This window comes from Episyrphus balteatus, chromosome 3 (genome assembly GCF_945859705.1).
Source record: "Episyrphus balteatus chromosome 3, idEpiBalt1.1, whole genome shotgun sequence".
NCBI classification, from domain to species: domain Eukaryota; kingdom Metazoa; phylum Arthropoda; class Insecta; order Diptera; family Syrphidae; genus Episyrphus; species Episyrphus balteatus.
In genome coordinates this window covers 95,464,700-95,490,548 of record NC_079136.1, presented here as the reverse complement: position 1 = coordinate 95,490,548, position 25,849 = coordinate 95,464,700, and the positions used below count along the sequence as shown (strand labels likewise).

Below are 25,849 nucleotides of genomic sequence, written 5' to 3'. Positions count from 1 at the left end.
GTTTTAAATTCAAATCTGGAGTCAAAAAAAATCTATGACGTCACGTTTTCGAGATATAAGCAGATCAAAATTAATTTTTATCTTTGAAACGTGACGTCATAGATTTTTTTTGACTCCAGATTTGAATTTAAAACGCTAAAATCTATTAGAAAAGTATATTTTGGTTTACGGAAAAAATAAATTCTCAGTTTTATTGAACATTGAAACTTTTCATTATATCATGTTTTCTTATATTTACTTAAAAACATAGTTGGCAACCATATAACCCCAATATTTTCAATTTTCTTATGAAACATAAATAGAAGAGATCCCAAAATTGTGATAAATTAAAAAAAAATGCATGAAATAGCGTAATTAGAGGTCTTAAAGTGTGTTTTACTAAATTGGCATTTTTTGGACTTTGTTCTCAATTTTTTTGATTTTTTTGTAACGAATATGAATCTATGAGTTCTAAATCTTAAATCTAACACCTTTTTGACATGAATTTAGCCCAATTTCTAGCTTATATACTGTTTTGAAAATTAAAATTCTATTTTAACCCTCATTCTTTCCGCCATTTTGGAGCCGCCATTTTGAATAAAAAAAAGTTGGCAGCCTTTTCGTATTCTCCATACTATAATCATTCAGTGTACCAAATCTCATGACTTTTCGTCCAGAAATGGCCGTGCAAATGAATTTTGTCGCCAAAAACGTCAAATGGCACCACTGTGCGTCGTCGTTGTACACTTCACGGGTTCTTATGGTCAAACGCTAAACATTCTCTTTATGCTTTGATCGCACAGCCAGCAGTGATGGCGGCGTCTGGTGCCCACGAATTGGCGCAATAGTAGTTTTATATATGTATGCATAAAAAATGTATGTGTGGTAAGCACGCTACTCTCACATAGCATCACCATCGTGTGGGGGTTACGAATCGTTAAAATGTTGTTTTTCTGAGTTACAACAACCCGAGGAGGGAATCATCTGGGATCTCTGGCTGGGCACAGATAAACAACACCAAGTACAAAATATATCCATGAATGGAATTTGTAAATTTGATTGTTGATCTTCTTTATTCTTAAAAATAACCGCACCGCCGCGCCGGGCCATATAACTAAAGCCTCTTCTGGATGTTCGGATCTGAATGTGTATATGCAAATGATGCACCACCACAACACTAACTTGTGGGTACCCGTATCTCTTGAAAAATTGAGATGAAGGTAGATGGAGCGGTGGCGGCGATCCTTTTTGTGATCTTCCCTCAGTCTTGCAAGTCGTGCATGGAGTCTGGGTTTTTGGATTGGAGTGCAAGTGCTACTTTTCTACCATTGGAATGCGCGCATTCAAATAAAAGGACCAAAGACCGGTCTTTGTTTACATCGCCAGCCAACGTCGTCGTTGTATAGTCTTCATCGTCTTCATACTCTTCGATGGGGGTACGAAACGGAAGGACAACAACGAATTGGAAGACGTGTTTGTTTGTTGCCAGTGCCACACAATTCTAGGAAAAGAAGAAAATCTCTCTTCATCGTCGTTGTTGGTTGCTGAGTTTTTATTTAGGTAAATGATTGTGAATGGCAAAGTGTGTGCTATTGCTGTATGTGTATACTAGTTTTGGGAGTTGGGAGGAGGAGTACGACGACGAAGAGGAGGATAGAACTTCGGTTCGCCCAAACATACGCCACGGTCGGTGGTAGTTAAAGTGGCACATTAAACGGCGCGACGGCGACGACGGCAAAGAGCGCGTATTCCAACACTATACTCATAGAGTTCAAAGTACCAGCAATTAATCCGCATGTACACTTGTTTTGGACTATTTGCAGGATTTCCGGTGGATTAGGCTTGAGAGTGTATGTTTGTTTGTGTGAAAAAATAGATTTCATATCTTCATTTAGCTTGTTTTCTTTTTTCTCACAGGGATCAACGCCATATGATGAATTTATACACAGTAATGAATGGATATGAATGCGCGCATAGGTTCTCTACAACTCTACTCAATGGTTTTCAACACTTAATTGAACACATTCCCATGGATTTAATGTCTGCAGAGAGATGTATTTTTAGACTATTTAATACTGCACCATAGGTATAGAAGTGCTCTGGTTGGTATTGGAATTTATTTTTAAATGTTTGTATGATAGAACTTTGCGATAATGCAATTTCTTTGGAATTTCAAAAATAACTTTTAGATTTGTTCACATTATTTAAGAAAATAGTTATAGCTCTAGGCTGTCAATTTAATAAAGAGTAATATCTTGGTCCTAGCTAGCACTTCAAAATCAGCTAGCATCTAGCTTGTATGTATAAAATTGTTCAGACATTATTTCCTGCTTTTGACTATGATCACACATCATACGTGCACATGCTCTTATGCCTCAAAGTTTCATAGAACAAATTTTGCTGTGATTTTAGGGAATTTAGACAAATTGAAAAATAGGTGAGACTCATTCTTTTTCTTCGTAGTTTCAATTAATATTTATAGATCACAACTAAGTTTAATTTTTTACTTTTTATCTAAGGTCGATTGAAATTGTGAAATTAAAAACCTACTGGGTCCCCGGTAAATGCATATACAGGGTGTCCCAAAAGTAATGGATCAAACGAAGTATGCTGATAAGGGGTCTTAAGGGCTCTCAGAATTTGGTAACTTGTTCATCCCAAATCCTTACGGTTTTCGATTTAATGCAGTTTTTGTGAAATTTCGAAAAATCCCGACTTTGCAACAGTATTTTGCTTCCAACGCTCATAATTGATTTTTGTTTTTTACAATACTTTCACTAAAACATTGCCTAATAATAAGAAATAGTTAATTAATCAAAATATTTTTTATTTCATACGTCATTTTGCTGCAAATTAATTAACAGTTCCATGTTTTATAAAAACTCGATTTCTTTCTTTTATTTCAGAGCAACACCCTGAAAAAAATTTGTATGGTGTGGTACTGGTTTATAATTTTGAAAACTTTCCGTGTTATTGCAGTTTTCAAAAATGTATAAAAATTTCCAAAGTTGAAATTAGAACGAAAGATATTAGAATTTGAATGCAAAAAAACAGACGTTTTCAGAGCAAAATAACAAACAAAAATCGAGGCTTTTATTCAAAAAGAAATAAATAAACAACAGTCGAGAAAATGTGTTTATTTTTCTTTGTTATTTTTCTCTGAAAAGCCCTGTTTTGTTGCTTTTAAATTGTAATATCTTCAGTTCTAACTTCAACTTTGGAAACTTTTATACATTTTTGAAAACTGCAATAACACGGCAAGTTTTCAAAATAATAAACCAGTACCACACCATACAAATTTTTTTCAGGGTGTTGCTCTGAAATAAAAGAAAGAAATCGAGTTTTTATAAAACATGGAACTGTTAATTAATTTGCAGCAAAATGGCGTATGAAATAAAAAATATTTTGATTAATTAATTATTTCTTATTATTAGGCAATGTTTTAGTGAAAGAATTGTAAAAAACAAAAATCAATTATGAGCGGTGGAAGCAAAATACTGTTGCAAAGTCGGGATTTTTCGAAATTTCACAAAAACTGCATTAAATCGAAAACCGTAAGGATTTGGGATGAACAAGTTACCAAATTCTGAGAGCCCTTAAGACCCCCTATCAGCATACTTCGTTTGATCCATTACTTTTGGGACACCCTGTATATATACTTTTTCAAAGAAAATTGATTAAAACACAAAAAATACAACCCGAAATTTTTCGAAAATAGTGTGTCAATGATTTAGATCCTTATACACAAATTTTTTCCATACAGGCCATGTCAACCAAGAGTTAGTGTTTAAGTAAATCTATTGAACTTGGTGTTATGGTACATTTTCTAAATTGAATAAAGAAAACAGCGTAAAATATATCTAAACATATGAACATAATGGTAATTGTCATGTAAACCCTAGTATACAGATCGATCTAAATTTTAGCTCCCATACAAAATTCTCTCCAAAGTATAGTTAATCTAAGATTTTGTAGAGAATTTTGTATGGGACCTAAAATTTCATTATATTTTAGAAGCTCATTCTTATGAAAACGTATTTTTTAACTTTCATTTTTTTTAAACTTTTTTGTTATCTTTTAGCGCTTTGAAGTTCTACGAATAAATAATTATATCCACAAAAAATAAATTACTTGTATTGTTAAATAAAAAAGTTTTTGAGAGGTAATTACCGATTTTTAATATATTTATATCGAAAATATTTTTGCTTCATTTATTTATTTCTATTAGTTTTTTTTTTTTGTTTCCTAAAGAAGTTACTAGCATTAAGTTCCTACCTTATTTTCTTATGCAACGACAAATTTGATTTTTTTTTTTATTATTGACAGAAAAATAAATGTATTAACCATTTGCAAGGATTTATCAATCTTATAATTTAAAAATAAGATAATTCTTTTATTTGTTTATTTTAAAAATACATAAACTTATTTATAGTTAAGACCTTAATATATTTATTACCTAAACCATATTATTTGTATCCTTATGAACTCACCTGAAAAAAGAAAAGAAAATACATTAATAAAAAAAGTAATAAACATATCGGAAATATTTAAACAGATTTTGAAAGGTAGAAAATAGTTACTCAAACAATTTTCATTATATAAAAGAATAAGGACCGAAGTGCTGCATTTTCTAATGGTAATATTTCAAAAACGGGAGCTGATTGTTTTTTTTTTTTACTTCGGATTCGAGTTCAGCACACCGAAAACCTTCAGAAAAGTTTATTTTTATTTCGGCAACAAAAAAAAAGTTTAATTTTGTTAACCAGTGTTATGAATCATTTTTTGAGGCCTCAACTTTGAAGGGATGCAGAGCTCCCATTTTTAATTTTTGTACTTAAATATAAATCGTATCAATACTTCATAATGTCTACATGGTACTTATACTTTTTCAAATTTCAATAAATGCTTTCAGTTTTCCCTAAAAAAAATTATTGAAAAAGCTGTCGTCCAGAAGGATTTCCCCTATTAAGTAATTTTTTTTTTATAATAAAAAAAAAATACAGACCCACTCCTAATAGCAATCTATAGACTATAACGAACTCCTCAATATTGAAAGCTTTTAGATTTAATATGAAAAATTACATAATAGTAATTAGGGCAAACGATGTGCGTGATGTGTCATTAAGTGCCAAACAAACATTTTCAAAAGCAATCGCAATGATTTCGATCCCTTCTGTTTTCTTATTACCAAATAAAAACACTATTACTTTCATGTTTGAAAATATGTATATTTGACGACGCTAACAGTTTTATTTTAACAATTATTATCCATGTTATTGATTTAATCAATCATTAGAACTGTATTAAAATAAAATATTCATTTTCATTCTTATTCTCATTCTTTTACAACAATAGTAATGAACATGGTTGTAAATAAAAGAATTGATTGCGTCATCTCATTCAATTTAATAGTTTCTTATCATGTATTGGCATTGTAACCGGTGCTTCATTGCTTTATGACAAAATGTCAAGAATCTAGCCATCTGCTTCTATAGATACTTCCTTAATTTTAAAAAAATACAAAATCCAAGTATAAATATACGGAAATCAATAGCACGTTCGCCCCAAGGTTTAAGTAATCTTAAATAATTCTTTTCTGTTTTTTTTTTTCAAGAAAGAGCAGATGTAACACTAATCGTTTCATTTGATTTACCTAGAAATATTTGACTACCTACGAAAATCAAAACACTAAAACTTCCAGGTGCGACGAGAATTTTCTTTGTAATTTAGACTGTACAAATAATATTGTTCCGCAAGCAGGGGAAAAATATACAAACGTTAAAGTGTCTTAGGTCGAGGTGTACAAGCATTTATGTACCTAATTTTACTTTTTCTCTGAATATTCTCCCTTCATTTTCAATTACAAAAAATTAAACAAGAAAAAGAAAACAAAATGCACCTGTCAACGCATAGTCTGATGTATATACTTAAATATTTTGTTTTAGGAATAATAAATACAAGAGATTACGGCACGGGCCAATTTTACGACCTATTCTAACTGAAGATGCACGGTTTTAAAATATTGGAATTTTTATTTGTTAAAAAATTTAATGGGATACCTATTATAATTTTAAATGTTAAAGTTCCATTTAAATTCTTAGTGTAAAACGGTAAACAATGAAGCTTAAAAAATAATCAGCACTGGATTTGTTCCTTATTCATAAATTAAGTTCACATCTCTCGTGCAATTAAAAAAAAAAAACATGTTCCACAACATAAGAATGTGAATTGAATGATTTCATATTATAACTGAAAGGAATATTTAATTTCTTTTTCTAATTTTTTGGAGGTACTAAAGTCTTCTATCAAAGAAGAATGAGAACCAAGATTTTGTATTGGTGCAATCATGATGATTGTTAAGATGGGCAGAAAATATACCGGGTTTAATTTGAGAAGTAGATTCATTCAACGGCGGATCCAGGGGGGGGGGGCACGGGGGCACGTGCCCCCCCCAGAACTGGTTCATACTTTAAGCAAATCAAATTAATAGAGTTGTTAAATTATATGAATAATTACAGAAAGTACTTGAGTGAAACTCTTGTCTATTTCTGGCTGGAAATGCGAATTTTATTGTTTGTTGCATCCCTTTACCACCTCACAAATAAATAAACGAATAACTAAACACGAAATTTTTTTTCAATTTTCTAAGTGTTTTTTTTTTTACTTCAAAGTGATTTTGGTGAAAAATTTTGATACCTATGGACATCAACAACCAAGGTATGAATGGTATTCTAAAAAAAAAAATAATTGTATATTAGACTGGGCCAAAAAAAAAAATATTTTTATTTTTTGAAAGTTACTTCGAAAATCTTGTTCAGGATGATGAAAAAAAAATTTGGTGAAAATTTGAGCCGTTAAAAAAAATTTTAAGAGGTCTATCATCGGTTTTTTTTATTTTTATACATGATATGATGTTTTACAACAGAACTGCTAGACGATCAAAGTAAAAAAATTTCTGTTCATTTTTTCTTATAAAAAATTAAATTTCCTACAAAAAAGATCTGATTGAAAATTTTCGTCAGACGAGCCGTATTCGAGTAATTAAGCTTTTTAAATCGAAGTGTTTTTTTCAATTTGACTGTTTCACTTTGGAATTTTGTGATGAGCAAACAAGTGAATAGAAAAATAAAACCACGACAGATTCTTATAGGAAATTTAATTCTCTACAAAAAAGGTCTCATAGTAATTTTCCCTAAATTGAGTTCTAAAGAAGTTATTCACGATTTAAATCGAGAAAAAAATTAAAAAATCAATTTTCAATTTCAAAATTTTCTAATTCACTGAAAATTCAATATTTTCAAATTAGCAAGATGTTTTCTTGTAGGGACTTAAACGTTCTATAAAAAGTTCCCTGGCAGCAAATTAATTGCTTTAACCGTTAAAAAGATATTCGTATCAAAATCAATGCCCACTGATTTCAATAGTTTTCTTATGACAAGTATGCATTGCAATTTGAATACGATTATCTTCTAAACGGTACGAGTCATCATACTCCTAAACAGGAAAGCTCGAACATATTTGAGTTGTGTTGATTCTGTTTGTTCGAGATCGTTTTTTTTCGAGTAAGCACTCGATGTTCGTAAACAATACTCGACTCGTTTGGTTCTCTGATGGCGACATGGCGACAAGGCGACAAGGTGACATGGCGACTAGGCGACATGGCGACAAGGCGACATGGCGACAAGGTGACATGGCGACAAGGCGACATGGCGACAAGGCGACATGGCGACAAGGCGACATGGCGACAAGGCGACAAGGCGACATGGCGACATGGCGACATGGCGACAAGGCGACATGGCGACAAGGCGACATGGCGACAAGGCGACATGGCGACATGGCGACAAGGCGACATGGCGACATGGCGACAAGGTGACATGGCGACAAGGCGACATGGCGACAAGGCGACATGGCGACAAGGCGACATTGCGACAAGGCGACAAGGCAACAAGGCGACATGGCGACAAGGCGACATGGCGAGAAGGCGACATGGCGACAAGGCGATTGGCTGATTTTGCCAATCCGTCCCTTGTGCCCCCCCCAGAAAAAAATCCTGGATCCGCCACTGGATTCATTGATTGGTGTTCGGTAGCGAGTAAAAAAGAGGACCAATAAATTGGAATATGTAATAAATTGCTTTCTTGGAGACTATATAAGCTGAAAAAATAATAAAGCATTTGCCTGAGAAGTCTTCGAAACTACAAACTAACCCTGATGGACAACGTGATCAGGGGAATACCGCACTAACCAAGAACGATTTTAACCAACTTGGTGTGCGCAACTGGAAGAAGCTAGCTGAGACAAGTCGTAGGAAGAGCTTTCCAATTTTCTAATTACGAAAAATAAAAAAAATAAACGAAAATCACTTTGCAGCAAGACACACAGATTTAAAATGCCCTTAACATTTTCGATATTTCGTTAGGCAAGTCCCATAAAGAAAAAACTTCTGAGGGCTCAATGTAATTTTCAAAGAGAGCAATATAATTTTGTGGGACAAGTTTCTCGCATGAATCCAATTTATTTCAAATCCATCACTTCAACTGCAACTTCACACAACTACAACTTTTCTTCAAAAATTCAACTGTGATAAAAATTATTTCGTGAAGCAAGCTCAAAATAATAACATATTCTTAAAATTTTCATGTTTTTTGCACTTTTATATCTGCACACCATCAATTTTTTTTGTCAAACAAACATCAAAAAAAAAATTAAAAAAATAATAAAAGACAGAGAAAGAAAACTGAGAAATGAATCCAAAGAATTTTCGTCTTAGAAATCTCCGAAAAAAAAGTGAGCGCTCAGCTGAGATTTTTTGTCTCACTCTCTTAGAGATCTCTCTTGGTGGGACACACCTTTTATACTTCTTGGAGCTGGGAGATTGATAAAAAAGTATTCACATTGGAATACTTTGGAACACTTACGGCCAATTTCTGCACATAAGTCCTAAGTCAGCTTAGTACCCGGTCTAGCTAGACCAGGTACTAGCTCTGGTACTCGGTCCTAACGAAAAGTTAGTACCTGAGTATTTCTTCACATTTATAGGACCTGATCTAATTTCACAACGAGGTCCTAAGAATTAATACGTATAAAACTGGTCTAACTGTCATTTTGAGAATTGATTGAAGTTTGAAATATTTTATTTTTACATTTGATCAAATTTAACAAATAAAAAATTTAATAAAAATACAAAACAAGAAGCAAATAATCAAAATAAATAATGGAAAAATGTTATGAAGATTAAAAACGCTACAAGCAATCAAAATTCATACATTTTATGAAGAAAAAAAAGTCAAGAATGAAGACAAGAATAAGAATGCAGAATCAATCAGCCAGAAATGGCGAGGAATTATTCAATAATATGAATGCAGCCACGAAAGCCTGCCAAAAAGGCAGAAGGACCACCATAAACCATAATAAACGAAAAAAAAATATTTTTTATAGATTTATGTTCATTGTGCTAATAAAAGAAAAGCTTTTAAAAACGCAGTATTTAGTGATTTGGTATTATTATGTATGTTTTCATTCCATAATTGACCTCCATCGGAGTTAAAATTTCCGATTTTATAGTACGAAAATTCCAACAGATATTTTAATTTGTGATACGGTCCTCAAAATTATCCGAGCCCGAGGTGATGTTTATTCATTGGTTGTACAGCCTCGTTGTCAAAAGCAAGTGTCTTGCAATTCGCCCCTACTGCAAGGCTTGTACATATCATAAGCACAATTTAAAAATACACCCGAAATCTTCTGTGGGCTTTGTCCAAAAGTCCAATTATCGTGTTTTTTGGTAAATTAAAAAAAACTTTCAAAATCAAAATGGGGGGGGGGGGGGTCAATGGTGTGGTGGATGTAGTGTTTCACTGCTAACCTGGGAGGTGTGGGTTCGAGCCCCACCTCAGGCAGCATTTTTTTATTTACCCCCCCAGCTTGGACGCCACCCGTGGGATTATATGAGATAATAATCATCGTATTCTAAATTCATTGCCAACAGAAATTCTTTCCTATCTTTCTTTTCCTTCTAACTAGTGCCGTGCAATATGCATCACTAAAAACGCACTTATCAATCGATACAACACCCAAGTAATTAAAAAAATTCTGTAATATGGACAACAGGTCATTTAAATTTTCAAATGGAATTAAAATTCACAAAGTCCACTAAATTTAACCAAAAAATAATGAAAATTATTCTTTTTTTACGTTTTTTCTTCTTTATTAAACTGCAATATCACATGAAAATATGAAATTCATTTATTTGATTCAAGTACTAAACGCTAGACTACCGATTTTAAGGTCCTAACTTCTACCGAGTCCTAACTAATACTCGGTACCAATTTGACAGTACTAGGGCTTAGTACTTTTGTGAAGAAATCACTTGGTACCGATTTGAGTACTAACGATTGGTATAATAACCAGGTCCTAGCTGATTTTGAGGAGCTAGCTAGTACCGAGTCCTAACTAGTACTCGGTCCTAAATTGACAGTTCTAAGGCTTAGTACCTGAGTCAAGAAATGAGTTGGTACCGATTTGAGTACTAACTTTAGGACTAGGACCGGTACTAGCGCTAGGACTCTGTGAAGAAATCGGCCGTTAAACACCTTGAATACTTTCCTACCTTTGGCGTCAATTTAAAAGAAGAGGTTTTTATTCTTTAAGAGCTATTGTTCTATTGTGAAAGATATACATATCTAAACAATAATAAATATGTCCAGTCAAATACGATTTAAATGAAATAATGCAATCAACGGTAAACAATTATTAAGATACAAATATTTTAAATAATTAAAAGCAACAGTTTCTACCAAGCCAGTTACCAAATTACTCGAAATCTGCCGCAAACTATTCTTTTCTGTGCTACATTCGTGCATTTCTTAATTTATTTAGTTAGAAAGTACAAATGCTTAAATAATTTACAAATTCATTTAGTCAGTTTACAAATTCATTTACAATAAACGATTTGAGACTTGAGATAAGTACCTGCATATTAACCAAAACAAAAAAAAAACACTTAAATGTTTACATAATTATATATTATTATGTATTTTAACGATGAGATATATTAAAAAATATAGAGAATAAATAACCTTTTCAAAACCAATGCCCTCGACCATTTTTACCAGAATAAAAAGCTGACCTGCTTGGTGGACATCAAATTATCGTTTACCTCCACATTCCACACTTCATCATTCACATTAATTAGCTAAATTAAAAAATACTAGAATCGCACCTAATTTTCTTTTCCAAAAATAAAAAAATACATACAAGAAAAAAGTCAAAAGTGATGTCATTTTAAAACATAATTTGTTTAGTCATCTAAAAAATTCAAAATCATTTAATATTATTAACAAACAAAACACGAAGTGTTAATTATTCGATAATGTTTTGTTCATTAACAATTCAATATTTATAATCACTCATTACCATAATAATCTTTTCCAGTAGAAATCACAACATTTTTCAAAACGAAAAGTCCAAAAACAAAATGTATTAATCTAATTTTAGGATAACATCCAGTTATCCAATACATGAACCAGAATTATTATTAAGAATTTCAAAAAAACCACCTAAAATTATGCAACAAAAATTACTTTTTCTGAAATCAGGCGCATTTACGTTATTGGAAAATAAACCACTCAAAAAGAAACGAATGAGTGCTTATTTTTGTAATCACACTCATTTTGAGCGATTGTAGAAATAAAAACAAACCATCATCATCATCGTGATGACACAAATGAAATGAAAGAAGAGGAGATTTATAAAATAAATATTTTAAATAGGAGAGGAAGATATGCTAATTGAAGATAAACAGAATTTATGGTTTTTTTTCTCATATTTTTGTACTTTTCTTTTTTGAGTGTGTGTTGAACATCTATCTGCTTTTGAAGTAGTCTTTTCAAAAGTCACAGGTTCATGATAGATAATTAAATCAAACGTATGAGAGTAATGTACATATGTATATGATTTATGTAATATATACTTAATTCTTTCTTTCTTTTTTCACAGATTATTTACATTAATTAATAATTAGGTTAGATATTTTGTTAAGGAAGTTCCTGAGATAAGAACTCGGTCAGAGGAGCACATGTTGTATTGCAAAAGATTGTGCGTCAATCACAGTCACACGACATGGACAGCAAACAGATCAAGGGCCAAATGGGAGAAGAAGAAAAAAAAAAAAGGAAAAGAATACAAAATTAAAGATTCTCTTATCTCATATGGAAATGGTAATTTAACTATGAGATTGAGTATCATTTTGTTAATAAATAATACAATCAAAGTTTGTATTAACGATAGTTAAGCAAAATTGTATAAAAGGCACGTATATACATAGGTATTTTTTATTTCTTTTAATTCAATTTGATTGGATGTTATGAATCAGCACAATTTCATATTAAGGTCATCATGCAAGATGAGGTTTGATGTATTAATTAGTGTGACTAATTCAAAGGAAAAATTTTATTACTGTGTTGGAAGTTGGAATAATTTGGGAGTTGTCACAATTATTATTAGTTGGAAGGGTCATCTGGAATGGTTTTGTATACGATGTTTGAGGTTAAACGTTAAAAAATGAAAACATCATAGCATTTAAATGTTTTTTTTTTTTGATGATTTCTTAAAAAAAAAAAAAACTGAAAGCCATTCAAAATAATCAATGTAACAATTGGTAGCTACATATTTTGTATTACTTATCATTGCTAGGAGAATTTTAAACTTTATTAGTATGAAACCCTAACGAATAACCATTTTCATTAAAATTCAAAGATTGCTTCTGTAATTTGTGGTTTAATTATAATAAGACTTTACTTAATAAAATGAGTCATTTAAAGTTTCAATTTATTAGTTTTAGCGAAATTTTGAAGCTGCTAGCTGCTGAATATTTGTATTCTTCATAGAATCATCATAATTCTGTAAGCAATAAGAACCGAGAAATCGATTGAAAAGATATTTTCTGTGAATGCCTTCAATTCCTTTTATGATTCGGTTTTTATCTCCTCTCTCCACACAAATAGAAATGTCTAAGTCAGGTCAACACCGCGCGCCGCGGCTGTTGTGGCGTAACGAAAAAAAATTCTTCACTATTTTAACAAAATGAGCAAGTTCAATCGAAGATTTCCGACCAAGCGTATTGTGGTTGGTCTTTATTTCGGCGCTGTTATGATCTCAATGTATCAGGTTAATAAGTATCCCATGTAGTAATGGTGTTTTTGCATATGTTTGTATCAGGAGTTCTAAGGCCTACCCTTCTTCTTATTTCGCGGTCGTATTGGAACGTTGTATGAAATTGCCTTTTTGACAGGATTATCAGGATTTCTCCTTTGAACATGGCAACACAAACAGAGTCGCTCGTTTTTTATGTTTTGAGAGGTGATATTTTTAACATGTAAGCTTCCCCAGATCTAAGTACTTCTAATTCGATCAAGCTTGGTTATTGATATCGTCACTACTGGTAGCTTCGCTATTTATCATAGATCCCAGATATTTAAACTTTTCAGACTTGGGAAGAACTACTATACTAAAATAAATGTCCGGAATAGGTCTGTGTGTGGATCAGAAAATGGGCAGCATAATGTATTGTCTTTTTTCAATCTTATGTAGTACCCACTTCCTTCCAGCAAAATCCACCCATACAACAAGCGCTCGTTGGAGGCATATCCGATCTTCACTAATGGTGACTCTGGATATGCAAAATGAAGAATTCAAAGGAAGAATATCATTGGAAAAAAATAAGGATCACAAAGTTCGTGCACAAAATTGTCGGTTTTTTCATCATTTTCAAAACAAGCTCTTCTTTGAAACAGGAAATAATTGAACAACTCACTAAAAAATCATATGAAAATCGGAAGGGTAATTCAAAGATAGAAAATAAGCCAACTAACGCCCAACTTGGTTCCAAACTAAACAACAATGGAAACCATTCATGGTGGTGACTTATTTTTGCTTTGCTTTGATTTGTGTTTTTTGTGTATGTAAACACAAAAAAAAAAACGATCCATTCTATCTGAACCATGAAACACTATAATTTGATAAGATAAAAATAAATATGCATTAGTATTGATAAGATACATTGTTGCAATTGTGTTAAGGAGTTTTTGGTAAGTTCTTTTGATATGATATAAATAATTTATAGGAATATACATATATGAATGTTATTAAAATGTATATTGTTGACGTGAATAAAGAGATAAATTTAAACTTCTTTTCAACTGAATAGGAAGACAATTTTTTTATGTTTCAGTATTGTTTGTTTATTCTTTTCTAAAAGCGTTGGTGAAATAATAAAATCTTTCGCTGTCAAATTACTGTAAAAAATGTTAGCAAATGCAAGAAAAAGTGCGATTATTTTTACTCTACATTGAAAAACTTGAATTGTATTTTGTTAAAATGAAGATGTACACAAATGGTTGATTTTCGGACTAACCACCTCCAAACATTTTTAATGGGCGTGCTTTGTGAAACGATGCGTTGTATCGTCTCGATTCAATTACTACAGAATTTTAAAAAGTCCCTTCAAAGCCCCTTTTGAAAGGACACGGTTGTGCCCAGGCGAGTTCTTTAGCAACTTTGGCTCTACACAATTATTTACAGGATCCAACTCAAGCTTATATATTGAGTTCTATTAATCGCATCGTCATGATTCATGTCTTCAGGCTTAGGGAAAATGACAGAGCATCAGTTGCTCTATTAAAGACTATGAAATATTGTGAATTTAGCCTACTTATATGAATTGCAAAACTCATAATTTTCAACCCTCTAAAACTAATACAAAGCCGCGATTTAAAGCTGCCAGACTTTTGTATTTGTTGTAAGAACGCATAAGACTATAAAACTGCATACTCACATTTTGGTTATACCTCCACTCCCAAAATTTGCTGTGGGCTCTTAGACTAATAAAATTGGTCTTACGCTTTGAAATTTTCCTCTCAGGTGGCGTGTTCATCGCCCATTTTCTCTGAATTTTCATCAAATATTCCAGAGCACTTCGGGTTGGGTACGATTGACGGCATTTGATTTTAAAATCTCGCATTATGAAATCTTTTATATCGAAATCTCGCAAACTAAAATCTCGAAATTCATAATCTCGCATTGAAATAAATATTTTATTTCAATGCGAGATTATAAGCCTGCATGATATTACTAGCTTAGCATAGCCAAGAAACTCTCTCTTCTGTTTTATTTTGTTTTGTTTTGAAGAGAAAAATAGAAGAGGTAAAGGTTTATTAACTGTCAGGCGCCTATGTCAGTTCTTTATAGTGTTCAGGGTCAACTGTAGATGTTGGAGTCAAAAGGACTTTGTTGTCGTATTCGACCTTCCCTGTTCATTTAATCTGCTGTTTACACATTTTACTACTTAAAACGCAATTTATATTTAAGGTACCCTACGCTCAAAATTATTTCTTATTCGATGCGAGATTCTGATATAGTAAGAATTGAATTTTTTTCCTGAAAAGCGAGATTTTAGTTTGCAGAATTTTGAAAATGCGAGATTTATCTATGTGAGATGTTTAAAATGCGAAATTTTGCTTTGCGTGATTTTCGCAAAAATGCGAGATTTCGTTATAAGAGATTTTAGACCGCTCTCGAGCACTTCTGATCATTGTTGAATCTTGAAACTTGGTAGAATGGTATGGCTGTTGGTAAGTACATATAAGGAAAAAAATTTTAAATTTTAAATTCTCTCACCAGGGGACGTGGCATCCATCTATTTTCATGTAATTATAATGAAATATTATAGAACATTTTTTTGTTGCTGTGATATTCATTTAGAAACAATCGCAGTCATACTTGACGTTTAAAGTTCAAGTTCAATAGCACCATAGTAGAATGCTGCCTTCCATGACTTCTGCACTATGACTATGTTGTAGGGGTCAAAAGGATTCGGCATTTAGTAGAACGTTAAAATGTTAAGCATCTTTAGAAAATAAAATATCATACAAATACAAAAAGATCAAGTAATACTTCAGTATAAAATTTATCATGTTATGTACTTCTTTTGGCTTATGTAATTCCAAAATCAGTCTGAGCAAATCTCTGAAATTTTAAAACAAAAGTGCGTTTATGAAAAGCACAAACCACATAATGCCTTTTGTTTATAAAGTTCAATATCGCATTATATCTCATTTCTATTTGTTTATAGTTTCATACTCATCATTATTATTTATTAACTCTTCATAAGTACATATTCACCCATACATACATATGTATACGTTTGTGCGTATAACCTATAAACCAATAGTCTTCAGTATGTCTGGCGCCAAGCACCTATCGTGTATATCAGCGAGAAAGTATTGTCCTTGTCATATACTTGACGTAAATACACTATACATATGTAAACGGTATATATTCATTCTTATCATTGAATTCCTTTTCACTGATAATATTACAATACTCCATCTTCAAATGCTTAAAGTCCTATAAGATTGTATATTAATGGTTTATACCCACTCGCAGAAAAAAAAATTAAAGAAAAAAATAAATAAATACGGCGGCGGGGGCAAGTTAATAAACAAAATTTTTAAACGTTCATTTCCTGTGAGTGTACATCTGAAATTAGTGATAATTGCAAACAATCTTACATCTGCAACGGGAGTGATATGTTCTGACTGCAATAATAAACTGTATATGTTATTCACTGGACGAGCCAGCCATAGAGTATTATTATTATTATGAACGATCGAACAACACAGCATCAGAGATTTAACCCTTTTGTCCATTGCATTTAAATAATGCGTACATATGTTAGCGACAGCGCAATGGCAACGAAGCATATATACATACATTACTATAAAATCCTAAGCAACCTATTAAATTATGTTTATAAAAATTCATTTCTAAAAATACACTCACTGAAAGTGAAAACTCAAAAATAAACTTTTCTCTTATTGGTTTTTTGTTTTGTTTACTGTTGAGTTAAAAATATAAAAAAAAGTACATATTTTTGTTTTTGTTTACAAATACATTTCTCTCTCTCTCTCAATTAGGGTGTATTAGCATTGTCACTTCTTTTGCAACGCAAAGCAATCAGATTAAATATTTTATTAAGATTTGCGAAATATATTTATAATAAACATTTTGAGATTTAAAAAAAAAAGTCACCCAAAACTTTTTTGAGAAAGTGGAAGATCAGTTACTTTGGGGCAAAGCATAAAATGACATAAATTTTGCAGATGAGTCAAGTGCTGAATTACAATTCAACCTATTTGGGATTGGAATTAAACAAGTTACAGAAGATGGACATTATTAACCCTTTGCTTCCTAGTGGTTTCAGCATGAAACCACCTACAAATTACTTTGTTAGTGTTTTTTTTACTAAAAAATGGACTTCTCCTTTTGTACTCTCAGCTCAAAACATTCCTTATACAATGTTATTACTAGTACAATCATTATTTTTTCATTTTAGTGTGTAATTAGAAAATATCAAAACTTTTTTCAAAAAATTTGTATTTTTTGTCCGGGAGCAAAGGGTTAAAAAATAAAAAATAATTTAAGTGGAAAATAAACTCTTATTCTCTGCTTTTTCACCTTCTTAACTGCCTTACAAGGTTTTATCTTGAACTTAAATTCATAAGTTTCGTTTGAGCGTACTGGTTCTTAAAACTGATTAATTTAACGTTTTAAAATAATAACAACAGTTAAATTTTATCCAACTCAATCATTTTATGTTCATCGATACATTGAATAATACATTTTTAAAAGTAAATATGTAGATACATTTTTAGAAGGTTTTTCGAATTTATTAATTCAGAGCTGTTCCATGAAGTTTTTGAGATGCGTACTATAAACTATAAAATAATCATACCTATTACCGAAGACGCAGATGCAATGCGGCGGGAGTGAGTCACTTTCGTCAGATTTCCTATTACCGGTGCAGAAGTGATAGAATGGCATTTGGCTCTATAAATGTCTACAATGACATGTCGGTAAGCAGTTTAGGATGGTTTTGGGGATCGATAATACAGTTTATCCCGGGGAGTTGACGGATTGAAATTTAATGCGGTTGCGGATCGAGTTGCGGGGAGTGAATCACTGCGTCTTCGGTAGTAGGTAGTAGGCATGAATGCGAAGTAATTATGCAAAGCAACAAAACCGTTCTTATCCAGCTATATACGATCTGAGCAAAACCTGAGCTAACCTAATCTGATATTGCCTTTTTATATGAATGAGTGTTTAGTACATAACCTATTTTTCTTCAAAACAACAACAGGACTAACTGCTAAAAGGAGCCAGAGAACATTTCAACCACCAGCGTTGATGAAGTTCAGGACTTTGCCAACGAGCAGCCAAAAGAGGTCAACCTTGACCATATAATGCTCCAACCACCTGACCAAAATAAGATCAAAGTGAGCTAAGAGCAGAAAATGTTTTGGAAAAGACATTCACCAACTGAACTATAATAATATATGGTCAAACAAAAGCAAAGTAAGTGCACTTTTTACTAAATACTCGCTTTACGACTAACTTGTCTATGAGACACTTCGTCAGAATGAGACTGTCTACAATCTACAGATATAAATTAAATGTGGGAAAATACAGCTACAAAATTGGTAAATAACATCAGTTAAAAAAATGTCTTGCTAATCGATGTTTGCCTAGGTTGTTTTTTCGACTCCGAAAGCAATTGAGTACTAAATTCTATCGCGAAGAACCAAGTAACTGAAGCAAGGACTGTCTCGAAGGCAGATGAAAGCGTATTCAATGGACAAATAAATCATACGATTTATTCTATGTTTGGCATCAATATGCCGAAAAACATTTGACGAAGAGATGGAGAGTATAATAAATATGCCTTTCATCACAATAACTCTATTATACACTACTGGAAAAAATTAAGGGATCAAAAAAAATTCCAAATTTTTGGGCAAATTTCAACAGGCCGTAACTTCGAAAGAAATGGTCGTACAAGAAATCGATAAAGAAGGAAATTGTAGCTCCAAGTGTCTAGTTTTTGGATTAGAACTTTAAAAATTTTTAACCTCCGCGGTTTTTGAGTAATCGTAGAAAAACCAGCAACAAAAAAATTTTCAAAATTTTTTTAGTTTTTTTTTTGTCTACGGGCGTGGAAAAAATTTATTTAGCTTAACCACTATAAGGATCGGATACTTTGTTCATTTAGCTTAAATTTGGTTTTTTGAACACCTCGATACGTCCACATCTCGCCGAGATATCGGTCTTCAAATGGAAAAAAATCCTTTGTGTTTGATTATCGATATCTCAGCAACCAATGATCGCACAGAAAGTTAAAGGTGGGTTTTAAGAACTTGAATGAATTCTCCTTAACGGCTAGCCATTGCTTTTCCAAAAAAATTTTTTTTCTTATTTTCACATGAATTTGAAAATGCAACAAAAAAAGGGCTTCTGGTGGTTTTTTGGAAAATCGAGCGCTAGATCGAAAATATTGAGGAAACCGCTAATGTTAAGTGTGCATTTTACAGTTCAATATGTCCACAAAAACCCTACAAAAAATCAAATTAATCCAGCCAGCCGTTTTTTTGTTTCACTCGATCGAATTTTTGAAAAAATTAAAGGATCACGTTTTTTGCTCTGAAAAGCTCAATTTTTTTTCTCATTTTGTAATGAGAAAAAAAATTGTTTTTCCTAGCTTTTTCCACATTTTTGCTCCAGAAAAAGCTTAAATTTAAAACAAAACAAAATTAAAAAAAAAAAAAAAAATTTAAAAAAATAAATTTTTTTTTCTCTTAAACTTTTCAAGAGAAAAAAATTCAAAAAAATAAAATTTTTTTAAATTTTTTTTTTTTTTTTGGAATTTTGTTTTGTTTTAAATTTAAGCTTTTTCTGGAGCAAAAATGTGGAAAAAGCTAGGAAAAACAATTTTTTTTCTCATTACAAAATGAGAAAAAAAAATTGAGCTTTATCGATTTCTTGTACGACCATTTCTTTCGAAGTTACGGCCTGTTGAAATTTGCCCAAAAATTTGGAATTTTTTTTTGATCCCTTAATTTTTTCCAGTAGTGTATGTAAGTATTATTAGTAAAGAAAATGACAAAAATTGTTGTGCATTTATAGTTAGTATAGGCGCCTTTATTTACAAAACCTACTCTTCTTTTTATTGGACAGAAGCTTAGGTACATTAGGATTCCATATTTACTAGCTAATACTCTCAACAGTACTGACTTATTAAAAATAAAAAAACAGCGAAAAAAAGTTTATTTATTCTGAGAATATAAAATAAGCCGTGTGTTTTAATTTACCTACATGTGTCAATTATAGATTAGTTGTGTGTTAAATTAAACACCATCATAATATATTTATTATACAAAAATATTTATATGTAAGAAAAAACAAAAATATCAGCATTTTGTACCTCACTTTATGTACCTGGCCAAATACACTAGCCAAGATTAGCCACCCTAGACTTTAGGCAGGAATTACAACGTAAGCTATTCATACTAGAACTTGCGGTCTACTATTATTATTATTTTAAATGAAAAATACTTTTAAATTAATCTTAATTGCATACTTATTGAACACAAACTTTTGCAACGTGTTTTTGTTATTGGGCTAGACACCGCCCAACCTATACAACCCGGATATTTGCAATACTTTTTTGTTTTGTTCTTAAACAAGTCATCGAGCAATTCAATTCAAATACATATTTTCTATACAATGGGACTTCTAAGCGGTTTTGTTCTAAATCCACACAATACAGTATTATCTGTAATAATTACGTAATTAGTTTAAACATTTTTTTTTTTAACTTATGGAATAGATTAACAAATACAGGCATTGCCTTCATTTCCTTCAATTTATTGTAAATAGTTAACAACAAATTCCATAAGCAAATGCGAGCATATCATCTAAATTCAAATACAGAATATTAATATAGAAGACGTTGAAATACTCGTATATTGACTGCTCTACCCATTGCAGAGAAGCAAGCAAGAACAAATAACGAACAAATAAAGCCATTGAAGGTGAACATTTGAAGTTGTTCCACTACTGCATTAGAATTTCTATGGAATAATAATTAAAATAAAAAAAAAAACTACAAAAAGAAAAAACAACAAATGACTTTTATTCAAATACGAGCCAGTGTGGTGTCCCGACTTGACTCAATTCTATTGTTTTCAATTGGATTTTTGTTTTTTTTTTTTTTTTTTGTTTATTCTATGGCAATAAGATGACGCAGTGCATTCAAGTTTCTTAACAAGTAGTACAAAAATTTTAAAGTTTTGAAATTTGTTTGAAAGCAAATTGCTGTGTCTGACATAATCACAATAAAGTGTAAAATGCTCTCAAAAAGTTAAGCTCTCTCTCACTTAGTGACACAAACAAAGCATACTGATTGCAAACTGCCAAACCAATGAGAGTGTCTGTTCAATTTAATTAAAATGAAAACTCAATTTTCATTCAACTCATAACACCTTTTCCTTCATGTACATTATAAACACATCATCTGTAGTGTAGAACTATTCAAACACGTAACACCTGGATGCTGTGTGTAGTCATCTTTCTATTGTTTCAGCGAACATTTTTAAAACTAAATTAAAGACTAAATGAATTGATATCTTTCGAACTTGTTATTTTGTATTTGTTATTTGAAAGGAATAAAATTGGAAGCGAATTATAATTTTAAAAAATTAAGTTATAATAGACAACAAAAACCTAAGCAAAATATTTTTTGACTTTGATTTTGCATGTTCATATGTAATGTATATAACATGTAAGACGTGTTCTTTTCTAAATGGCAGAAGAGTATGTGTTGATCTTGTACTAAATGCACTGGATGATCTACTCATGATCAGACTATCATATTCAAAGAAACGCTTTAATACACATTTATCCAGTTATGGTCTGGGACGAAGTGTTCTATTTTGAAAACTTATCTGAATCTGAAACCAATCGATAAGTTATCAGTATAAATTTTAAACTGTCTTAAAAGGAGCTAAATCTGACCTAGGCTATATAAAAGTGAAATAGGATGAAATGCAAATTCAGTTTTTTTTTTAATTTTTTTTTCAACTCGGCTCTGTTGACTGAATATAACTTTAGAAGAGATAGACTGATAATATTTCGGAACATTGTTAGTCACGTATCCAATGTTACGTTTTTTTCACATTAAAAATGTATCGAGATTTTGGGAAAAACTAAACCCTTAATTAAAATCATCAAACCTAGATTCTTGATAAACGAGTTTTCGACCGTTCAAAATCTTGACTCTTGGCTTCAGAAATGGAACAATACCAAACCGGGAGCCTTGCCGCCGATTTCTAAGGCCAACCCGATACTGGCGGCCCAATAGTGTGAAGCAGATATTTACGTGGTAGAGTTATGATCCCCTCGACATCGAGATCAGAACAGCGCCGAATAAAGATGAAAAAGAATTTAAAACACGTTCAAGGAATTCAATGAATCAATTCAAAATTAAGAATTGAAACTCCAATCAGAATTTTGAAGACCTGCCAAAATTAATCTACTTACAAATAATCTCTTTTTTAATTTTCATATCCCGAATAAAGAAAAAGGTATGGTGGAAACGTAGCACTAGGCCGTTAAATTTCAGAAAAATCAAACTGAGAGTCAGAACTAACTTTTCCGCGAAGCTCTTCTAAAAACCCTTGGGTCGATATAGACACCCAAGGGAAAGCAACACACATGTGTTGCAAGTGCAACAAAAATTTTGACCAAAAAACTAAATGACAAAAAATGACTCCATACATGAATGAAGACATACTCTCAAAGAAACTCAATAAACATGGCACCATTTGAAGTGTTGTTCTCGTTGCATTCGTCAGAATAGAAAAACACATTCAAAGCAATATCAACTTTAACATCTCTAAAAAATTGACAACTTGTTTGGATATTCGCTCTCTACATTTATTTAGTGTATACAAAAACGTCTGCTTTATAGAGGTTATGACCTTAGAAACAAAAATATTGAAAAGAGTTTTCAACCATAATGCAAATTACTAGACTAAACTTACATACGTGCAATAGTTTTGTTATTGTTAAAAAAAAAAAATTATAATCTTTATTTATTATTAAAAAATAATAATCCTTTAATGTTAAAACATCTTTATTTACCCTTTGCAATCATTTGTTGTTATTTATTGTGCAAAATTTTACTGAGCTAGGTACTGAGTTACAAAAAAAAACACGGCTAATATACTGCCGTCTTAAGCAAAAAGGGCATACATATGTATTTGGTTTCCTGAAAATATTCTTCATTTATGTATATGTTTACTAAAAACAACGTATTTCCAATTCCAAGTGGTTAAAAATCGTCAATAAAGATGAGCACTACATTATTTCACTGTACTCCCAAAAAGTTAAATGCATTTATTTATAACTCTGAAAGTTGAAAAAAAAGTAGATACGCATTTGGCAAGCTTAAAATCACTTTCGAAATTGAGCACATCTACAATTCTCAACTCTGTCTTTTGTCAGTAAAATGCATTCACATATATCAAAACTTCAAAAATGGATATACGACCTATGGAAACGTACGAAATTTGGAAAGTATAAGTTATACGTTAATCCGTTCTAAAGTTCATTTCACCAAATGTCACGATTTTTTTTTTTACTAAATTTTAATTTTTATATTGAAGTTATGAGGAACTTCCTAGTGGTATCATAGGGTACCTACATCATGAACAGGTATTTAACTTTGTTGCAAATTACGACGCTAACTTACTCTGCAGAAAGTTTATTTTTAACATTAACATCCGGAAACCAAGAACACATACACACACTCACGACATTAATGTTTGTATATAAAAATAATTCACACAAGTTTCCAAGTTACTTCATGCCATTAACCATCCATTAAAGAGCCATCTTACAACATATAAAGTTATCTCCATTGTGATACAATAACGTGAGTCATGAAAAACTTCCAACGAAGTTCACACTTTGATTACGCAATATGTATCTCTCTCTCATCTCATGTTTCAATTTCCCGATCAGAAGATATTTATTTTAGCTGCGTTTCGAAATAATAATACAAAAAAAAAACGCAAATTTAACTTATGGAATTTCAAACCCAAATAAATGGAAATCAAACATGAGACAGCGAAATGACGGTGACAAGACGAAGGTGGTGGTGGCGCATCCGCATATTTGCCTCTTAAGTAGAAAACACTACTATTTACCATGCACGTAACTCATTTATAACGTCATCACCTCATTCCAAATGATAAATAAAATTTAAAAAAAAAATCTATTTATAACATGTTAAGTTGCAACCCGTTTGACTACGTTTATGTATATAAATTTTACTTGCAATATATCTACATTGTTGTTATTGTGGGTTGCGTATACCTAATAAGTAACATAACACATACAAAAAGCTTTAAATGAAATTAACCTCATTTTGATAACTTTAATGAGTAGAGTTGATCGTTTAATTAGCTTTTGCGCAAATCACTCAAAGAGGGTTGGTTATTAATTGTTTGTAAAAAATGAGTTTAAGTTTAACCTTGAATTGATTTCTTATCTCAAATGTATTGATGGCTCAATTTTTGTAGGCGAAGTGAGGCCTTGTGTTATATACATATTAAGCTTATCATTGTAAAGCTCGTATTTGAACTTTGTCAGACTTTGTACTAGTATTCAATTTTTAATACTTCAATTTAAACAAAAAGCAATAGGAAGACACCAAAAGAAAGGAACTATCAATTTTATTCGATCTTCAAAAATAAACAAGATTCAAAATTCGTAGGGCACAATTCATTTTTAAGATTGACAGTCAGTGTACTTCACAATAAGTTGTTCCTTGCTTCGATTTGAATACATGTTATTACTATGAAAGCTTGATCTTGTGTCTCTCTAAAATTTTATGTGGTTTTCGATTCGTTTCACTTGGCGATTAACTCATTCTGAAATCCAATCACAGTTTAGATCGATTTCAATCAATTTAGAAATGCTATATAAGTGTCGGTAAATTATTAAATAAAAATGGTTTGCGTTAACAACAGGAAATTTGGACTGAGACATAGAAAGGAATTTGTGTGTTGCCTGCAGTTGCTAACGGATTAGAACGGATTTTCTGCAACACATGAATTGACTGAAGATCATAAATGACCAGTGCGTTGAATATCGATCACCACTTCACTGTTTATTGGCCATCGAGGAAGAATGTCAAGATTGTCTGACGAATTTAAAGTTCAAAGTGGAGTCAGACAGGGCTGCATACTGTCTCCAATTTTATTTTTTATTTGTGATGTACTGCGCATCGTTTCCTTGACAGGAAACGGAGGAATTCGATAAAGTCTGTCATCTAATCTAATACATCTTGTTTACGCAGTAGACGCACATATGTATGCTTAATTCTTCACAGGCTCGTGGATCTCCTAAAAATGACATCAATGGTTGAGAGAGAAGCAGAAATAATAGGGTTGAAAAAATAGCCTCAAAACTCAACAGCTGGTAGGGAAAGTAGAGAGTTTCCACTATTTTGGGGGAATTGTTTCTACCGAAGGTGGAACCGAAATAAACATAATCAACTAATTGGGAAGGCAAAATGTTGGGGATGTTCTCTTTCATCTGGAGTAATAACTCCTTGAACCTAAGCCCAAGGTATGACTGTTAAATCCGTACTGCCTTACAGATGCAGAACTTGGAAAGTTAAATCTACTGTTCTACAAACACACTGCAAACGTTCGTAAATTGGCAGACAGGGACGAGTGTCTGGGGAATTGGATTGAGAATAAGCAGTTTAGTATATCTATAAAAGCTTTGGTATAATGAAAAGTATGCTGCTTAAAGACTCGAACGCCTACCTTATTCAAAATTATAGGATTCTTTACAAAAGTTTTTAACAATTCTTTATTAAATTGAAGAGAAAATAAGTAAAATAGTTCGACTCTTATCTGCTTTCCTTGTTTTCATAAATTTTAATTAAAAACTAATTTAACTAAAA

The 25,849-nt window shown here is 31.7% G+C and overlaps 1 protein-coding gene across 4 annotated transcripts in view; it reads right to left on the bottom strand.

Annotated features, from left to right (window-relative positions):
- Positions 1 to 25,849, bottom strand: part of LOC129914720 (guanine nucleotide-binding protein subunit alpha homolog) — a 52,339-nt gene that overhangs the window by 15,250 nt on the left and 11,240 nt on the right. For 2 of the 4 annotated variants that reach the window (XM_055994069.1, XM_055994070.1), the window contains one exon: positions 4,436 to 4,469. The exons of the other annotated variants lie outside the window; for them this stretch is intronic. The gene's annotated coding sequence lies outside the window, so the exon portion shown is untranslated. The remainder of the gene's footprint in view (positions 1 to 4,435; positions 4,470 to 25,849) is intronic. 4 annotated transcript variants of the gene reach the window in all.